Raw genomic sequence first — 16,774 nt, forward strand, 5'->3', positions numbered from 1 at the left:
AGGTCTCCAAGATACATTGTTCAGAGGAGGAAAAAGCAAGGAGCAAAACAACATATATAGTAAGGCTAACTTTTGAAAAAGAGGAGAAATTAATGGTCACCTATTAGGAACTGGAGGGACAAGGTAAATGGAGACAAAGATAGAAGCTAGACTTCTCAGTGTTTTTGTTTTATGTCATTTTTATTTTTGAAATTACCTATTCAAAATTTATTTTTAAAATATTTAATAATGTGAAAAAATACATGTTAAGTGAAAAAAGCAGAATAGAAAATTACATATACAGTATGATCCAAATTTTATTTTTTTTTAATCTTTACGAATAATGATAGAGGCACTTCCCTGGTGGCACAGTGATTAATAATCCACCTGCCAATGCAGGAGACACGGGTTCAAGCCCTGGTCTGGGAAGATCCCACATGCTGCGGAGCAACCAAGCCCGTGTGTCACAACTACTGAGTCTGCGCTCTAGAGCCCGTGAGCCACAACTACTGAGCCCACATGCCACAACTACTGAGCCCACATGCCACAACTACTGAAGCCCGTGCGCCTAGAGCCCATGCTCCACAACAAGAGAAGCCACCACAATGAGAAGCCCGCACACCGCAACGAAGAGTAGCCCCCACTCACCGCAACTAGAGAAAGCCCACACGCAGCAACGAAGACCCAATGCAGCCAAAAATAAATAAATAAAATTTTTTAAATCATAAAAAAAAAACAATGACAGAAGAGAAATATAAAAAGTATTAACCATGGTTCTCTTTGGGTGGCAGGATTATAGGTGACAATCAACAGAAAAGGCAGTGTTCTTTTCATTTTTTTAATTTAAAAAGTAATAAATGCTTATTGTAAAAGTCAAACAATAATCAGCTCTTTACACTTCACGAAAGGCTGCAATCTAAAAAGTACACAACTAGATGCATCCAAATACAGAAGGAAAAATACTTATCGCCTATGCTGAAATGAGTTTTCTCCCTGAATATTAAAATTTAAAAACCCAGAAAGATTCTACAGAAAAACATAATTCCAAGTTCCTAGTCACATACAGCACAAAGTTCCCTAAGGATTGACTGAGGAACACTCTAGCCTGTATCCTTGTAGTACAGCTCTCATCCCCCAGTAGCCTACAATATAAATACTATGTACACAATGAATATGTCAACACAGTGCTGGCCAACCTCCTGCATAAACTAAGGATGAACTAACTGGAAAGAAATAATCTCCTTGGTGACCCTGATAACTCATGGTTTAAAGACCAAAAGTCTGGAAGTGAAACTGCCACAAATCTGAAATACAGTTCCCATCCATTCACCTTAACCCTTAACTGAGCCTATAATTTTTTTAGAGCCAATCATTCTTTTACCTAATATAGAGAACTTCAGCAGAAATGAGTTTTGAGGGTTCCTTGCCCTATAGTGCAACATTAAAAGTACTTTTTAACCATTTATAATCTTATAACATGTGGTGAACACAGCAGCAGTCCAATTCCTAAAAGAAGTCTGACCTTCTGACCTCATGTAACTCAAGAGGAAGAAAATATAGGTCACAAACACTGGATGATTCAGAAAACTGTGATGCAGTCTGAAGTTCCTACAGGAATCAGAAGGACGAGGGAAGAGCTGCTACAAATACCAGTTATCAAGAAAATTCAAAAACTAAAGCTCAGGATTACTGAAGAGCCTCTCTACCAATTCCCAGAGACCTAAACACACCAACAGTTCAAACAAGAGAAAGTCTGACTGATGGCAAGAAGTCAAAGGAACTAAAACAACTGCACAGTCTCTCTTTTGTCTGAAGAAAAAATATTTGCTCTGTTTCTTTAAAAGCATAAGGAGCCTTCTCCTGATACACTCCTTACGCCACCTGAGAAGAAATTTCACTTTGTTCTCCATAAAGAACAAAAGGAGCTAAATCAAACTGCAGTCAGGCAGGCCTGTTGCTGAGGAGGAAGTGCCAGTCAAGTGTGTTTTTCATTTCTCTTTTTAAAAAGGAGGAAGAAACAAGTTTCCCAATCTGTCCCTTAAACCAGATCGGGACAAAGGGTGCCAAGAAGAGTCTTTGTGATACCATTTCACAGGCCCCCGGAATCAATCCTCAATCACCAAAAGCCTCGTGCACGTACAACCAAAAGGGCACGACTGGGATATGTACATAACACAAATATTATTTGTTATTCCACCCCATTTCTAACCACCACCCCCCATAATGATGATCACTCTAAAAAGATGGGAAGATAACTACCTTGAAAGGTTCTCTCTGCTTAATTCTAGGACAAAATTATATTTAACGAGCACTAATAAAAGTCACCTAGAGATTATGCACAGCCCAGTGGAAACTAAAGTCAGACTTACAGGTTCTCCTTGCAATTTGATCACCTTATGCTAGCAATTTCACTCCAGCTTCAAGCAATATGACTTTGGACAAGTTATTTAACTTCTTTGAGACTTTTCTGCCCCCTTTGTAAATAGGAATTGCAATATCTGCCTCATCAAGTTGTTGTGAGGCTCCAATAAGAAAAGTGTGGTGGAGCATTAAGACCACTGCTGTTATTGTTGTCATTATTATTGAATCCTCTTTGGGGTTCACCATGGTTTCCCTCACCAAACAATATGGCCAATTAAAACCTCTGAGACCTGAGATGCCACGATTCCCAAGAGTAGCAGATTCCTAAGAAACATTTCAAAGGCTGTTACCAGACAACAAAATAAAAAGTACTCAGGGAAAGTACCGTACTCATTTGTGTGGCAAAAATAATTAAATGAGATTTGGGCTACCTCTACATAAAAAGTGAATTAAAAAACAGAACCAACAACTTAGAGCTATATCTGCAAACCTGGCTAATAATTCACACCCCAAATCCTCCCTACCAATAGCATTCCAGGGGTATGAATCAGAGTTATTAGGCCTGGAAGCACTGTTAAAATGCAGTCCAATGATCTCATTTATTTGAGTAACTGCATCTCTCTTCACTTCACTATGCCCATGTAGGCAAAGTCTAAGAGTCAAATCAGCCATGTAATACCAACATATATCCCAAAATAACATACAGGATTCAACCCAAGGTTAACTCTTTTTTTGTTGTTTTTGCTTTTTCTTTTTTGGCCGCACTACGTGGCATGCGGGATCTTAGTTCCCCAACCAGGGATCAAACCGGCTCCCCCTGCACTAGAAGCACGGAGTCTTAACTGATAGACCGCCAGGGAAGTCCTGAGGGTTAACTCTTTAAAAGAAAAAAAAAATCCTTTAAATACTAAACCTAGGATCACCTGCATAAGTAGAGTTCTCCCAACAACTGGAAAATTAACTACAAAATGTCAGGCCTTTAATTAGAGGCCTAAAAGTGGCCCAGTACTCTTTAGAAACTCCATGTGGGTGGAAATACACAGGGTTTTCTACAACTGGCAGCTCGGTTTTCATTAATAGGACTTTCTATAGGGCATTTCAGGACACTTCAAATGACACCATATATGATCCGAGTCCAAAAATGTAAGCACCACAGCAGCAACCATCCCTGCCTCTATATAGCTCTTGCCTGACTCCTAGAGTAGACTGAACTTGGAGGGGAACAGGGAATTTGGGGCAAAGCATCACAAATCTAGAACTGTTATCAGGTAACAAACTCTGAAAGCAAACACACCTGGAAGCATAAGAACTTCAACTATTACCTGAGTTGTGTATCTACTGTATGCAGAGTACTAAAGGATATCCTAGGATATACCAAACTGCTAATTGTGGTTTAAGTCCAGATAGAGAAACTTTAAGTAATGTTTGTTTAATTTTTTTATCCATAATTTCTAAATAAGAGATCGTATAGTATAGTGATATATGGGTCCTGAAATCAGACTGGCAATTGAATCCCAGCTCTGTCATTTTCTTGGTACATGAAGGTTTCTTGGTACATGAAGGTTTCTTGGAACAGTTACTTAACCTCCCTGTACTCCAGTTTCATCATCGTAAAAGACAGTATGTATATGATAGGATTACCACAGGGATTAAAAGACTTACCAAATGAAAAGTGCTTGCTACTATATAATTCCAGTGCTTGTACCAAAATAATACCTTCATTCTATAATGAAGAATTACAGAATCTAATAAAATAGTTAAGGCCACAAAGTCCTATAAACAATCAGACTAATTAAAGACAAATTCTTCTAGGCAAAATGAGACTGTCCACTGCAAAGGTCTCCAAACCATTTCATATTAAAAAAAAAAACCTTACCATTGTAACCTTTAAAAAAATAATAATAAAATCTCGAGATAATGGTTAAAATAATAATAACTAACACTTTCATAGTCCTTTTCATTCCCACTGTTCTTAGCACTTTACATAAAGTAACTCATTTACAATCCTCAGGTACATGAGGCCCTAAGAGAACAAGTCACACTGTCGGTGCTGGATTCAGAATCCAAACCCAGGCAGTCTGGCTCCACAGTCTACATACTTCATTACAACAGAAAACTCCCTAATGCCTGAGATAAATTCTCCTATGTGGTCTCACATGTATTAGGCCCTCAATCAATGTTTCACTGTCTTACCATATCAACTGGAAATCAGCTTGCTTTCTATTTTTAATGTTCATTTCCTCAAAGGTCAAGAAATTAAAGAATGATGCTGAGGGCAATTCCCTGGCAGTCCAGTGGTTAGGACCCTGCGCTTTCACTGCCAAGGGCATGGGTTCAATCCCTGGTGGGGGATCTAAGATCCCACAAGCCCCACGGTGCAGCCAGAAAAAAAAAATGATGCTGAGGAAAAATGAAAAAAATTCTCATTCCTTCCTTTACAGCAACTTATTTACATAGTTTTTGCAAGAAAAGGGGACTTCAAAACCTTTGACCATAAATACTCTGAATTTGATAAAGTGCCAAATAAGACTATATCATGAAATTCAGCTACTATGTGTTTACCCTACAAACCTACCAACTCCATCCAAATAAAAAAATTACCTATTAGGAAACAGAGATAGATGCCACAGTAATTTACTTTTGTACAGCAACCAGGATAGAACATAAATCTCAAAAAACACGGTCAACAAAGAATGTGATTGAACATACTGTCATGTCTGTGCATACCCCTTTGTCAAACATGAAATATGACATCAACACACCTGAGGAAAGAAAAAGGGGAGTCTTCAATGTAGAGCCTCATACCAGCCCTTTCTCATCCACACGGCAGACACATATGCTAGTGACCTCCGTGCATTGCTAGAGTTAGGATTCTCCACAACTAACTTAGTCTACCTGTCTGTGACAGGTTCTCTCCAAGGACAGTCTCCATCAATTCCTTCTACCCTACTCCCATGCTGCTCTGCCCATCAAGAGATAAGAACACATTTTTCTCTCCGTGAATGTGGGCTGACCCTGTGACTTGCTCTGACCACGGAATATGGCAGAAGCGATAATGTGCCAGTTCCAGGACTGACAGCATCCACCTTCACTCTTGGAAGCCAACCACCAGGCTGCAAGGAAATTCAGGATGTCCCACTGGAGACAGAGACCATATAGAGAGACCTGGATGATAAGACACTACTAGGAGAGGCCACATTGAAGGTGCCAGACCAATGAGTTGAAACCCTGATGCCCTGTCTAACCCAGCCTAGCCACCAGCTGAGTGTAGACAAATGAGTGACCCCAACTGATGCGACACAGGGCAGAAGAACGAACCAGACAAACCCTGCCCAAATTCCTAACCCACAGGATCGTGAGAAACACATCATTGTCTCAAGCCACAAATTTGGAGGTGGTGTGATACTGTGATTTATAATAAGAAATACATATTTGGTCTTAGTCCCCATTTTTGGCACAGAGCTCCTAAAACCCTTGAAATTTTCTGAGTGATAGAAGTCTTTTGTCATTCATAAGGAGTCTCTTTTAAACTTATGCTAACAGGTGACTTAGGGAGGTACCCCTAGAAAGCCTCAGGATGGGGCTGGTCACCAGAAAGACCAAGTGATGAGAAGATTGGAACTTTCAGTCTCACCCACTGACCTCTGGGAGAAGAAAGGGGATAGATGGGCCTGCAGATTAAGCGCTATAAAAACTACTGAAGGGACTTCCCTGGTAGCGCAGTGGTTGGGACTCCTCGCTCCCAGTGCAGGGGACCCGGGTTCAATCCCTGCTCGGGGAACTAGATACCACATGCATGCCATGACTAAGGAGCCCGCATGCCGCAACTAAGGAGCTGGAGAGCCACAACTAAGGAGCCCACCTCCCGCAACTGAGACCCAGTGAAACCAAATGAGTAAACAAATGGATATAAAAAATACATACACACACACATACATACATACTACTGTACAAGATTTTTTGAGTTTCCAGGCTGGTGAACACATTCACAGCCCAGGAGGGTGACGCACCCCAGTTCCACAGGGACAGAGGCTCCTGTGCTTGGGACCCTTCCAGATCTTGCCCTATGTACTTCTTCATATGGCTGTTCATCTGAATCCTTTATAATAAACTGGTAAATATAAGTAAATATTTGAGTTCTGTGAGCCACTCTATCAAATTAGTCCAACCCAAAAAGGGGGTTGTGGGAACCTACCACCTATAGCCCATCACTCAGAAGCACAGGTTACAACCTGGACTTGCAATCAGCGTCTAAAGTTGAGGGGGTGCAATTTCTTGGGATTGAGCCCTTAAACCTGGGGGATCAGATGCTATATCCAGGTAGAGAGCGTCAGAACTGAGCTAAATTTGTCGGACACCCGGTCAGTGCCTGCTGAGAATTGGAGAAATGCTTGCCAGTTTTGGAAAAAAAACACACACCAGAGGTGGTTTCTGTACAGCAACAGATAACTAAAACACTACTACCTAATACCCAGTGTACGTAATGCCTTGTTAGGACTCTATCTTCCTCACTAGACTATAAGCTCTGTGAGGGCAAAAATCATGTCTGTCCTAGTCTAGTACCTACTTTAGTGCCTAACATAGAAGAGAATGAATATGTGTGTGTATTTATATCCAACTGTGAGGAAAGCCCAAAACAAACACCAAACTCTCACAAATAGCAACACCTAGGTGAAAAAAAAGTGGTTATAGGTAGTGCTGTTGGTTCAAGGTCATAAATTCAATTTCTACGAGTCAAATATCTCCAAAAAGAAAACTTTGTACTATTAACTAATCTCAACAAGTCATTTCATTATGTACATGTCATTAATCAAGACAAGGCCAGGCAACAGAGTATGAACAGAGCAAATCCATCCCTACCACTACTAAGGGGGAGGGGGGGGCTAAACCTAAAAAAATACATATACAGAGATGACAGGAGTCTTTTGTACTTTTTATACTCATATAACAATGCTTCTTTATACTCATATTTGAAACATAGCATATTTAGAACAAAATACAGAAGCAGTGGATCTTCTGAAAGCAAGGTTGGGAATATGGGATATTGTATCTTCTGAGCTTGAGAGTGTTGGATATAAAAGTGATGTGATTTAATGGGTAAAGATAAGACTAATAGGTAAGAAGCTTCAATGACTGATTCCTACCACTGAGGTGTTATATAATCTTGAACAAATCACACTCTACATATAAAAACTGAAAGTAATAACACTCTCTCTTTCTACCTTAAAGGAATAATATCCTTGGAGTATCTTAGGAGTCGCAAAAAGTTCAAGGCAGGATTACAACTTTTCTAAGTAAAAGTCAAGTTAGGAACCAACAGTAATCAGAATAAACAATAAATGGGACTTCACACAAAGAAGTCCGGCACATGCAGCTCTAAGAGAAAGTGCAAAGGAAACTACGGTGGCTATGAAGCAGAATCAGAGAGTACCTCTAATTAATCACCCGACAAACTAAAAGCAAATAATTTGATGGAATCAAGACCTATACAATCAAAATTATACACAGCCCCTTTATAAGCAGCCAAAGACCAGAAATAAAATGTTAATAGAACCAGCACCTGTACTGTAGACATGCACAGCATTTATGTTCAGAATTATAAATACTCTAAAATACAACTGGTCTGCCTCTAGAAAGTTAGGCTAAGAGACAATAGTGAATCAAGTACCTGTAAAAGGTTGTCAGCCCAAATTTACCAAGAGATAAGCAAGCAATGTAACCTCTTTTTCTCATATCTATCTTTTTCTCATACACTCCCCAGGGCGTTTTTTATATATAAACTCAGTGTAAGGAAGACCACTACAGGGTATATCACAAATAAGCTAACAACTTTCCAAAATGCTTTGAACATATAAAACTAAAAAATTCTAGTGACTGTTATTATAATGAAGGGGAGGAAAAAAACACCAGCTTTTCTGCTATAGATTTTGCTGACTACGGCTTCCTAAAGTAACTCACAATGATATAACCTAATGTCTGCAACATAGTAAAGTTTACGCTCCTATGATCAAAGCTAGAAACAGAAAGCCGTAAGACCCAAATTTGAGACTGACAATCTTCCTTACTCTCACTTACCTCAGAAGAATGAAGAGAAAAGAAACGAAGCTTCACCTGCAAACTCTTCTGGGAAAACAGTGAGCTGAGAACCCCTGAAAACTCAAGGAAGAACACAGAGGAAACCACTGAACCAAAAAGAAATTGAAGCTCAATTTTTGAGTCCCAAGCCGTCAACAGAATCAGGACCAGGAAGGCTACTGCTAAGTGCACAAAAATGGCAAGAGATTTCCTACCAGCAAGCAAAAAAGAAAGAAAAAAGAGTAGCTTTTGATGGAAGAAATTTCACAGAAACAAAAACAGCTTAACCCCAGAAATGGGAACTGACCCCAGCTGCCTCGGCAAACAGACCTAATGGCTTTGGCAACAACATACCTTTCATCCACCAACAACATTAGGAGGCTGAAGTAGAGCCGATTTCAAATCACGAAGGATCACATCTTTCTGTTTTCTGCGTAGTCTTTGGGAAAAAGAGTCCAGCTCTCCTCCCTGGAGTACCACACTGCCCCCAGTAGTTCCTGGAAACTCCTGGAGCCACAGCAACAGTACTGTAAAAAGCTTTGAGAACATTAAGCCAGGTATCCTCACAAGCCCAGACAGGTAAGATTACTCACCAGACAAATAAGAACATTTAAACCTTGAAGAGGTTAAGAAATTCATCTAGGTTTGCAAGATGAGTCAGTAGGCAAAGCAGGATTTGAATTCAGGCTTTTCCTTCAGATAGTATCAGAGCTTGACTCTCAGTCCTTGGCTCAGCAGATACTGTGTTCAGTGTTCTCCAATGTTAGAGTCAGCCCAGGTCAGGTTCTTGGCTGACTAGAATAGGGAAAGGAAAAATTTCCCTCAAGGCTTCAGGAAAAGGAGAAGTCAAATTATTAAATGCAGAGCTCTTATGCTAAAAGGTCCAGATGCCCTTCTACCTTGCCAATGACATTTCTCAGCCAATCAAAATAAGGCACTGGATTTTAAGAACCTACCCTACTCATTTTAAGCTCTCACTAGAAGTTGGATGGTATTTTCCCTACTTCCCAAATAAAAAACACTTAAGGGGGACTGGAAAGATGGAAAAGCAATAACAGCCAGCCAGCAAGTGTTTACTGAGTATCTATGTACTCACTATTCTAGGCACTGAGGATACTAGAGTGAATGAGAAATACCTGCCCTCAAGGAGCTTATGTGATTATTTATGTAATTTAAAAAATGATGACACTTTCAAGTACTGATAAATGTTAGGAAGAAAATATGAAAAGTAATGTTTTTTGGGGGGACAGATTAAAGGAAGGAAATCAACAGTTCAGAATCACTTTCTAGTTTTCTATGACTATGAGCCTGAGAAAATATGAATAACTCAGGAGAAACTTTAAAATATTTTCATACAAACTAATACTATAATAAATATAATCCAACATCATTTCCTATATATTTTTTTTTTTTTGCAGTACGCGGGCCTCTCACCGCTGCGGCCTCTCCCACCGTGAAGCACAGGCTCCGGACGTGCAGGCCCAGCGGCCATGGCTCAAGGGCCCAGCCGCTCCGCGGCACACGGGATCCTCCCAGACCGGGGCACGAACCCGCGTGCCCTGCATCGGCAGGCGGACCTCCAACCACTGCGCCACCAGGGAAGTCCTATCACTTCCTATTTTTAAATAATTATATATAAGACTAAATTTGAAATAGCATTAAAAGAAAGTATTCTTATCTCAAAAGTTACAGCAATCTTAAAGCCTTACAAGTACATGGCAGTAAGATCCCAATATTTATCCAATCATCCACCAACTGATAAAGACAAGCCCAGTGGCAGAGTATACCGCATATATTTAAAGCAGTACTTTTATCGAACATTCACTGAATATGTGCTACACACCTGACAGTGCTAAGCACTTTTCCACACATTATCTCATTTACTTCTCACAGCAACACTATGAAGATAAGTACTATCATTATCCCCATTTACAAATCACAAAACTGAGGCTTAGAGAGGTTAAATGATTTGTCCATGTGGAGGAGAGATTCAAAATCAAATCAGATGGGACTTCCCTGGCAGTCTAGTGGTTAAGACTTTACCTCCAATGCAGGGGGAGTGGGTTCAATCCCTGGTCAGGGAGCTAAGATCCCACATGCCTGAGGGCCGAAAAACCAAAACATAAAACAGAAGCAATACTGTAACAAATTCAATAAAGACTTAAGAAAAAAGAAAAAATCAGATGCCAAAGTGCATACTCTAACCACTACACTATATTGTTTCTACAGAACAAGCACTAAACCTCAGATACAGAAAAAAATCCTTTTCGTGTCCTCACACCTAGGTCAAAATTACAAAGAGTTAATTCAGGAGACAGAAAGAGAAGGAATAAATCTGAGTGAATCTGAGTCAGAACACAGTACTGTAACCTTAGGCAAATTCCACAATACCCATGCCTCAACCTCCCTATCTATAAAGGAGTTAACCACACCAGCACTAACCATTACTTGCCTCCTGGTAGGTTGTGAGTGTTAATTACTATTTGTAATAAATACACAGATTATCAGTTGAAAGAAACAAGGAAAACCACAGCGTTATTATTATTGCCTTGTTGCTAGAGCAAAACACCAGAAATCAACATAAATAGGTTATGTACACCAAGAATGTAGGGTTTGAATGTGTACTTTGAAAGGCAATCATATAATAAGTTGTTTTACCTCTAATTTTTTTCCTTTTCTTTTTTTTTAATTTAAAAAAGCAATACAGGGACTTCCCTGATGGTTCAGTGGTAAAGAATTCGTCCTGCAATGCAGGGGACGCGGGTTCAATCCCCGGTCGGTCGGGGAACTAAGATCCCACAGGCCGCAGGGCAACTAAGCCCTCGCGCCAAACTACTGAGCTCGCACACCTCAACGAGATAGCCCACGTGCTGCAAACTACAGAGCCCACGCGCTCTGGTGCCTGCACGCCACAACTACAGAGCCCATGTGCTACAACTAGAGAGAGAAAACCCACCCGCACTCCACAACTAGAGAGAAGCTCTCATGCTGCAACGAAGAGCCCGTGCGCCGCAACGACCAAAAAGATCCCACATGCCGGGCTTCCCTGGTGGCTCAGTGGTTTAGAGTCCGCCTGCCGATGCAGGGGACATGGGCTCGTGCCCCGGTCCGGGAGGATCCCACATGCCGCGGAGCGGCTGGGCCCGTGAGCCATGGCTGCTGGGCCTGCGCGTCCGGAGCCTGTGCTCCACAACGGGAGAGGCCACAACAGTGAGAGGCCCATGTACCCCCAAAAAAAAAAAAAAAAAAAAAAAAAGATCCCACATGCCTTAACGAAGGTCCCGCGTACCGCAACTAAGACCCAATACAGCCAATCAATCAATCAATCAATCAATAAAGTGGGGTGCGGGGAGCAGTACAGGAATTTCCCTGGCGGTCCAGTGGTTAAGACTCCAAGCTCCGAATGCAGGGGGCATGGGCTCAATCCCTGATTGGGGAACCAAGATCCCACATGTGGCACAGCATAGCCAAAAGAAAAAAGCAACATATACCATACAGCATTTATCCCAGAGAACGCATGTTCGCACAAAAAAAGGTACACAAATGTCCACAGCATCTCTATCAGTAATAGTCAAGAACTGGGAAAAAACTCAGATGTTCTTCAATGGGCAAGTGATTAAACAAACTGAAGTATATCCAAACCATGGAATACTACTCAGCAATTAAAAAGAAAGGGGCACTGGGACCTCTCTGGTGTTCCAGCGGTTAAGACTCTGCACTCTCAATGCAGGGGGCCCAGGTTCCATCCCTGGTGAGGGAACTAGATCCTGCATGCTGCAACTAAAGACCGACACAGCCAAATAAATAAATAAGTAAATAAATATTAAGAAAGAAAAGAAAGGAGCGCTATTGATTCATGCAATTTAGATGACTCTCCAGGGAATTACATTGATTGAAAAAGGCCATTCTAAAAGGTTACATGCTGGGAATTCCCTGGCGGTCCAGTGTTTAGCACTCAGCACTTTCACTGCCTGGGCTGGGTTCAATCCTTGGTCGGGGAACTAAGATCGCATAACTAGCAGCGCAGGCAAAAAAAATTTTTCTTTAATTAAGAGAAAAAAAAAAGGTTACACACTATATGATTTTATTCACATAACATTCTTTTTTAAAAAAATTAATTTTACTTTTGGCTGCGTTGGGTCTTCGTTGCTGCACATGGGCTTTCTCTTGTTGCAGCGAGCGGGGGCTACTCTATTGCAGTGCATGGGCTTCTCACTGTGGTGGCTTCTCTTGTTGCAGAGCACGGGCTCTAGGCACGTGGGCTTCAGTAGTTGTGGCACGTGGCTCAGTAGTTGTGGCTCCCGGGCTCTAGAGCGCAGGCTCAGTCATTGTGGCACATGGGCTTAGCTGCTCCGCAGCATGTGGGATCTTCCCGGACAAGGGATCGAACCCATGTGCCCTGCAATGGCCGGCAGATTCTTAACTGCTGCACCACCAGGGAAGTCCCACATAACATTCTTGAAATGACAGGTTGCCAGGGACAGATAGGGCCGGGGGACTGGGAGATGGGCCATCTTCCCCAGGGGATATCTTCCCTTGATCATCTGCACAAAAACTTTATTGCAACTTTATCCACTGCACTATCAGATCATTATGATTTGGTGCGGCGGGGGGAGCAGCAGTGGCTATAAAATGGCATCAGGAGAGATCCTGTGGGATGGAAATGTTCTGCATCTTATCTGTGTCAATGGCAATACCCAGGTTGTGACAGTATTCTATGGTTCTGTAAGATGTTACCATTGGGGGAAACTGGGTAAAGGACACACAGGATCTATCTCACTATTATTTCTTACAACTGCACGTAAACCTACAATAACCTGTAAACAAAAAGTTTAATCAGAAATGAAGGCAACACATGTCTCTTGTAAACAGTAGTCTGTGGTCAATCTCTTTCCCTACCCATTCCATTCCCTCCCTCTTGAGATAACCATGCAAACTCACTGCTCATACAAATAGGCATGCATTTAATACTTTTTGTTTATTGTATCAAAATGGGATCATACATACTACACATTACCCTGCAGCCTATCTTCTTCACCTATCATCACTATATCATAGAGAGCTAAAAAAAAAAAAAAATTTAAGTGCCAAGCAGGATGGCAGGTATAGAAAATTTTCTGACTGGGGCAAATCTGACAAATGTTTACCGTGCTAATGTGCCATAGCTGAGCCAGGTGCATTCAGTGAGAGCACAATATACAAGTAGCATTCTAAAGAGATCTGCAAAAGTGCAAGTTCTTCAGCAGCTCTTCGAGGATCCCATCCCCCTCTCTGCGTCCCCCATGGAACCATCCCAGGGGCCCATGGAGGAAGAAATGCTAAATGATTTCTTTTCAGAAAACTGCAAGGGGGGATAATTCTCCCACATACTGAAGCCATAGCAAACAAACTTCCCTGAAAATGTATTCCTCCTTCAAGCAGAAGTGCAAAATATATTGTTGATAACATTTAAGACATCCATTTGTAAAAAAGCAACTACCACGATTAAGCACTTAATGTTTTATGTACTGTATCTCTAGAGCGCCCTCTACCCCACTACCATTTTACAGACCAAAACCTGGCTTGGTGTGAAATTACTTGCCCATGATCAAACAGCCAGCAAGTGGTAAAGCTGGCATTCAAAAGTACATGTGCTTTTTCCACTTTATCAGGTTTTCCTATAATATCACATGTCAACAGAAGAGATTCAATAAGTGTAATAAGTGTATTTAGGCAGAATCCATTTTCTAAATGTCTGCTGACTTTGATTCAACCTTTTTTTCCATTTAGCATGTCTGGGGGGACTATATTATGTGCCAGGACCTATCATAGATGACAGTGAAAGAGAGGTAAAAACAAACAAACACAACGCAAAAAAGGCCTCCAACTTCAAAGAGCTTTCAAACTGCAACTGCAATATACTGTAACTATAACTGCCATATTGATATGTGGCGAGTGTTACCCTCAAGGAAGTACAAAGTGCTGTGGGTTTGAAGAATCCAGCTCTCCTCCCGAAATCAAGTGACATTAGCTTCCTTACAATTGTTCTTAGTTTCAATTCCACTCATATTCTACAAGTCACATATTTCTCTTCGTGATCTCTGGCAAAAGGTCTGCAATGTCCTTCTATACAAAACACTGCCCCAGACATGCTCAATTAGTATGAACAGAAGCTGCCAGCTCAAATCAGCAGAAAGCTCCTTAATGCTGTAATTTTTTGAAATTTTGGCAATGAAAAGAAATTAACCTTTTTGGTGAAATCATGGATGTGCAGAGTTAAAAGTGACTTAGACATCATTTTGAACATAGAGACTTAAAAAGGTAAAAATTCACTTGCCCATTGTTACAAGACTCATAAGGGCAGCTCTCAGACAAAAGCCCAGGTCTCTCAACTCATTGTATGGAATTCCTTTCCACTCCTGCTTCTTTCTTTCAAGTCCAATGAAAAACTTAGTGATGTTCAAGTTTTCTCATTTCATCAATGATAGATGCATTCATGAATCATGTGTAGTTTAAAGATGAACTTTATCAAAAACAGACATGCTAAGCATGATGAGATACATATATGCAGAGGTAAAGGACTGCCTATCCTTGATAAGGCAGCTCTTCAGGCATTTGGGAAGGCAATGTTCATACACTAAAAAATTGCCATCATCAACATCATCATCATCTTAGCAATAGCTAGTATTGGGGCGGATACGACTATGAGTCAGGCACTCACAGTATTTACATGATATTTCTTATCCTTACAACAACTCTTGAAAGATAGGTGTTGTATTGTACACTGGAGCACACCAGGTTTAAAGAAGAATCCCCAAATTCCACAGCTACCCAGGGGCTGGGCTAGAATTTAAACTCTAGAGTCCATACTCTTTTCCCACTATCCTATGCTCCCTAGGAACAGAATAACTGCACTGCACATGTGGCTGTGACATCAAGTCACTTCAAACTCTGACATGATTTCCTGATCGGTAGTTATGTAATTAGCCATCTTTTCAATCTTCAGGTTGTCTTAACTAATTTCTTTCATGATTCCACAGTGGTTTTCCATGTTTTCTTCCTTTCCTTTTTCTGTTTTTATAGAAGCAAAACCCTTTTTCCAAATGAAATCTTATGTGAAAACACTAAAATATAAAAGCGATCAAAGTTGAGCTGCTCTGGTTTAAGCAGAATGGGAGAACCAAAGCTCTTCCTTACTCTCATGGCCATCCCTTAGGCACCTCGAAAGAACACACTAGCTTAATACAGAAGGCTGCCTTCTCCATCTCAGCTTTGCCACTCACCATCTGTATGAGGACCAGTAGACCTCAAAGCACGATTCTGGTAACAGACCTGAGACCCCTCAAGAGGGATCACTTTTTCTTGTCCTTTACAACAGAGATACCACCATCCACTTCATAGGTTTGTTATTAACATTACGTGGACGAACAAATATAAACTTCCCAGCAGATGGTTAAGTATTGGAAAGTTGGCTCCCCCCTCTTTTATCCTGCAGAGGTAGCAGTTGTTGCCAATTCAAGAAAGCTCAATAAAATATACTTGATGGTTATCTTCAGTAGCAAAGAAGTAAACAAGTAAATGCTCCCACAGCTCAACTAAAATAAACAAACCTAACAAACCCTTCATCAAAGGTACCAATGGTAATACCCCCTCCCAGCTTAGTTTCCCATAGTTTCCCTGTCAGTCAATGACCCATGGATCTCAAAGCACAATGTTTATAATGGACCTGAGATCCCTTATGAGTTACCACAATGCAGACCGCAAGTGTCAGGTGAATGAGTTAATGTTGTTCTGAGCACCTTAAATTTGGCACTTCCTGAGCTGAGCATTTAAATTGGCTACTTAATATTGCATTTAATGAGTATTTTTATGTTCAAGTTCTACAACAGAATCTAATGTTCATTTGCCCATCTTCTGGCTTCTATTTCTCCAGGCATTACAAACCAAAAATATGCTGATGTCATATGCACCTTCACCCAAGCAACTTTAACCTAGCCTTTCCTAAACTAGTCATTAAGAATCTATTAACCAAAAAAAAAAAAAAAAATCTATTACCTTAGTCTGTTACTGATAATGTGTTCCCTTTTCTATATGTGTAACAGGAGACTAAATCCATTTTCACAGGAAAGAGGTTCTCAGTCCCAATCTAAGCCCAACCAACAACTCTCAAACTATCAACTTTATGGAAACTGCAGGTATTGGCTTTGACCCCCTTCAGTTTAGGAAGAATTATAACAATAATACATCATATAGCCATGAAAAGACTCATTTACAATAAAGAACACATCCCTAAGCATTCAACTTGGGAGCCAAGAAGATTCAGAATGCTAATCTATTTTACCAGGAGACCTTGAGCAATTCACCTACTCTCTAATGATTA

General features: G+C 40.8%; 1 protein-coding gene across 11 annotated transcripts in view; it reads right to left on the reverse strand.

The window, feature by feature from the left end:
- The window catches only part of AMBRA1 (autophagy and beclin 1 regulator 1), a 175,558-nt gene that overhangs the window by 147,437 nt on the left and 11,347 nt on the right, over positions 1-16,774 (reverse strand). Inside the window, exons 3-4 of one of the 11 annotated variants that reach the window (XM_032639171.1) lie at positions 9,009-9,210; positions 8,770-8,922 (exon numbers count right to left, since the gene is read on the reverse strand). The exons of 8 other annotated variants lie outside the window; for them this stretch is intronic. The gene's annotated coding sequence lies outside the window, so the exon portion shown is untranslated. Of the gene's footprint in view, positions 1-8,769; positions 8,953-9,008; positions 9,761-16,774 lie in introns of those variants that run through there. 2 more of the 11 variants (XM_032639178.1, XM_032639172.1) reach the window with 2 other exon arrangements.

This window comes from Phocoena sinus, chromosome 8, assembly GCF_008692025.1.
Source record: "Phocoena sinus isolate mPhoSin1 chromosome 8, mPhoSin1.pri, whole genome shotgun sequence".
NCBI classification, from domain to species: domain Eukaryota; kingdom Metazoa; phylum Chordata; class Mammalia; order Artiodactyla; family Phocoenidae; genus Phocoena; species Phocoena sinus.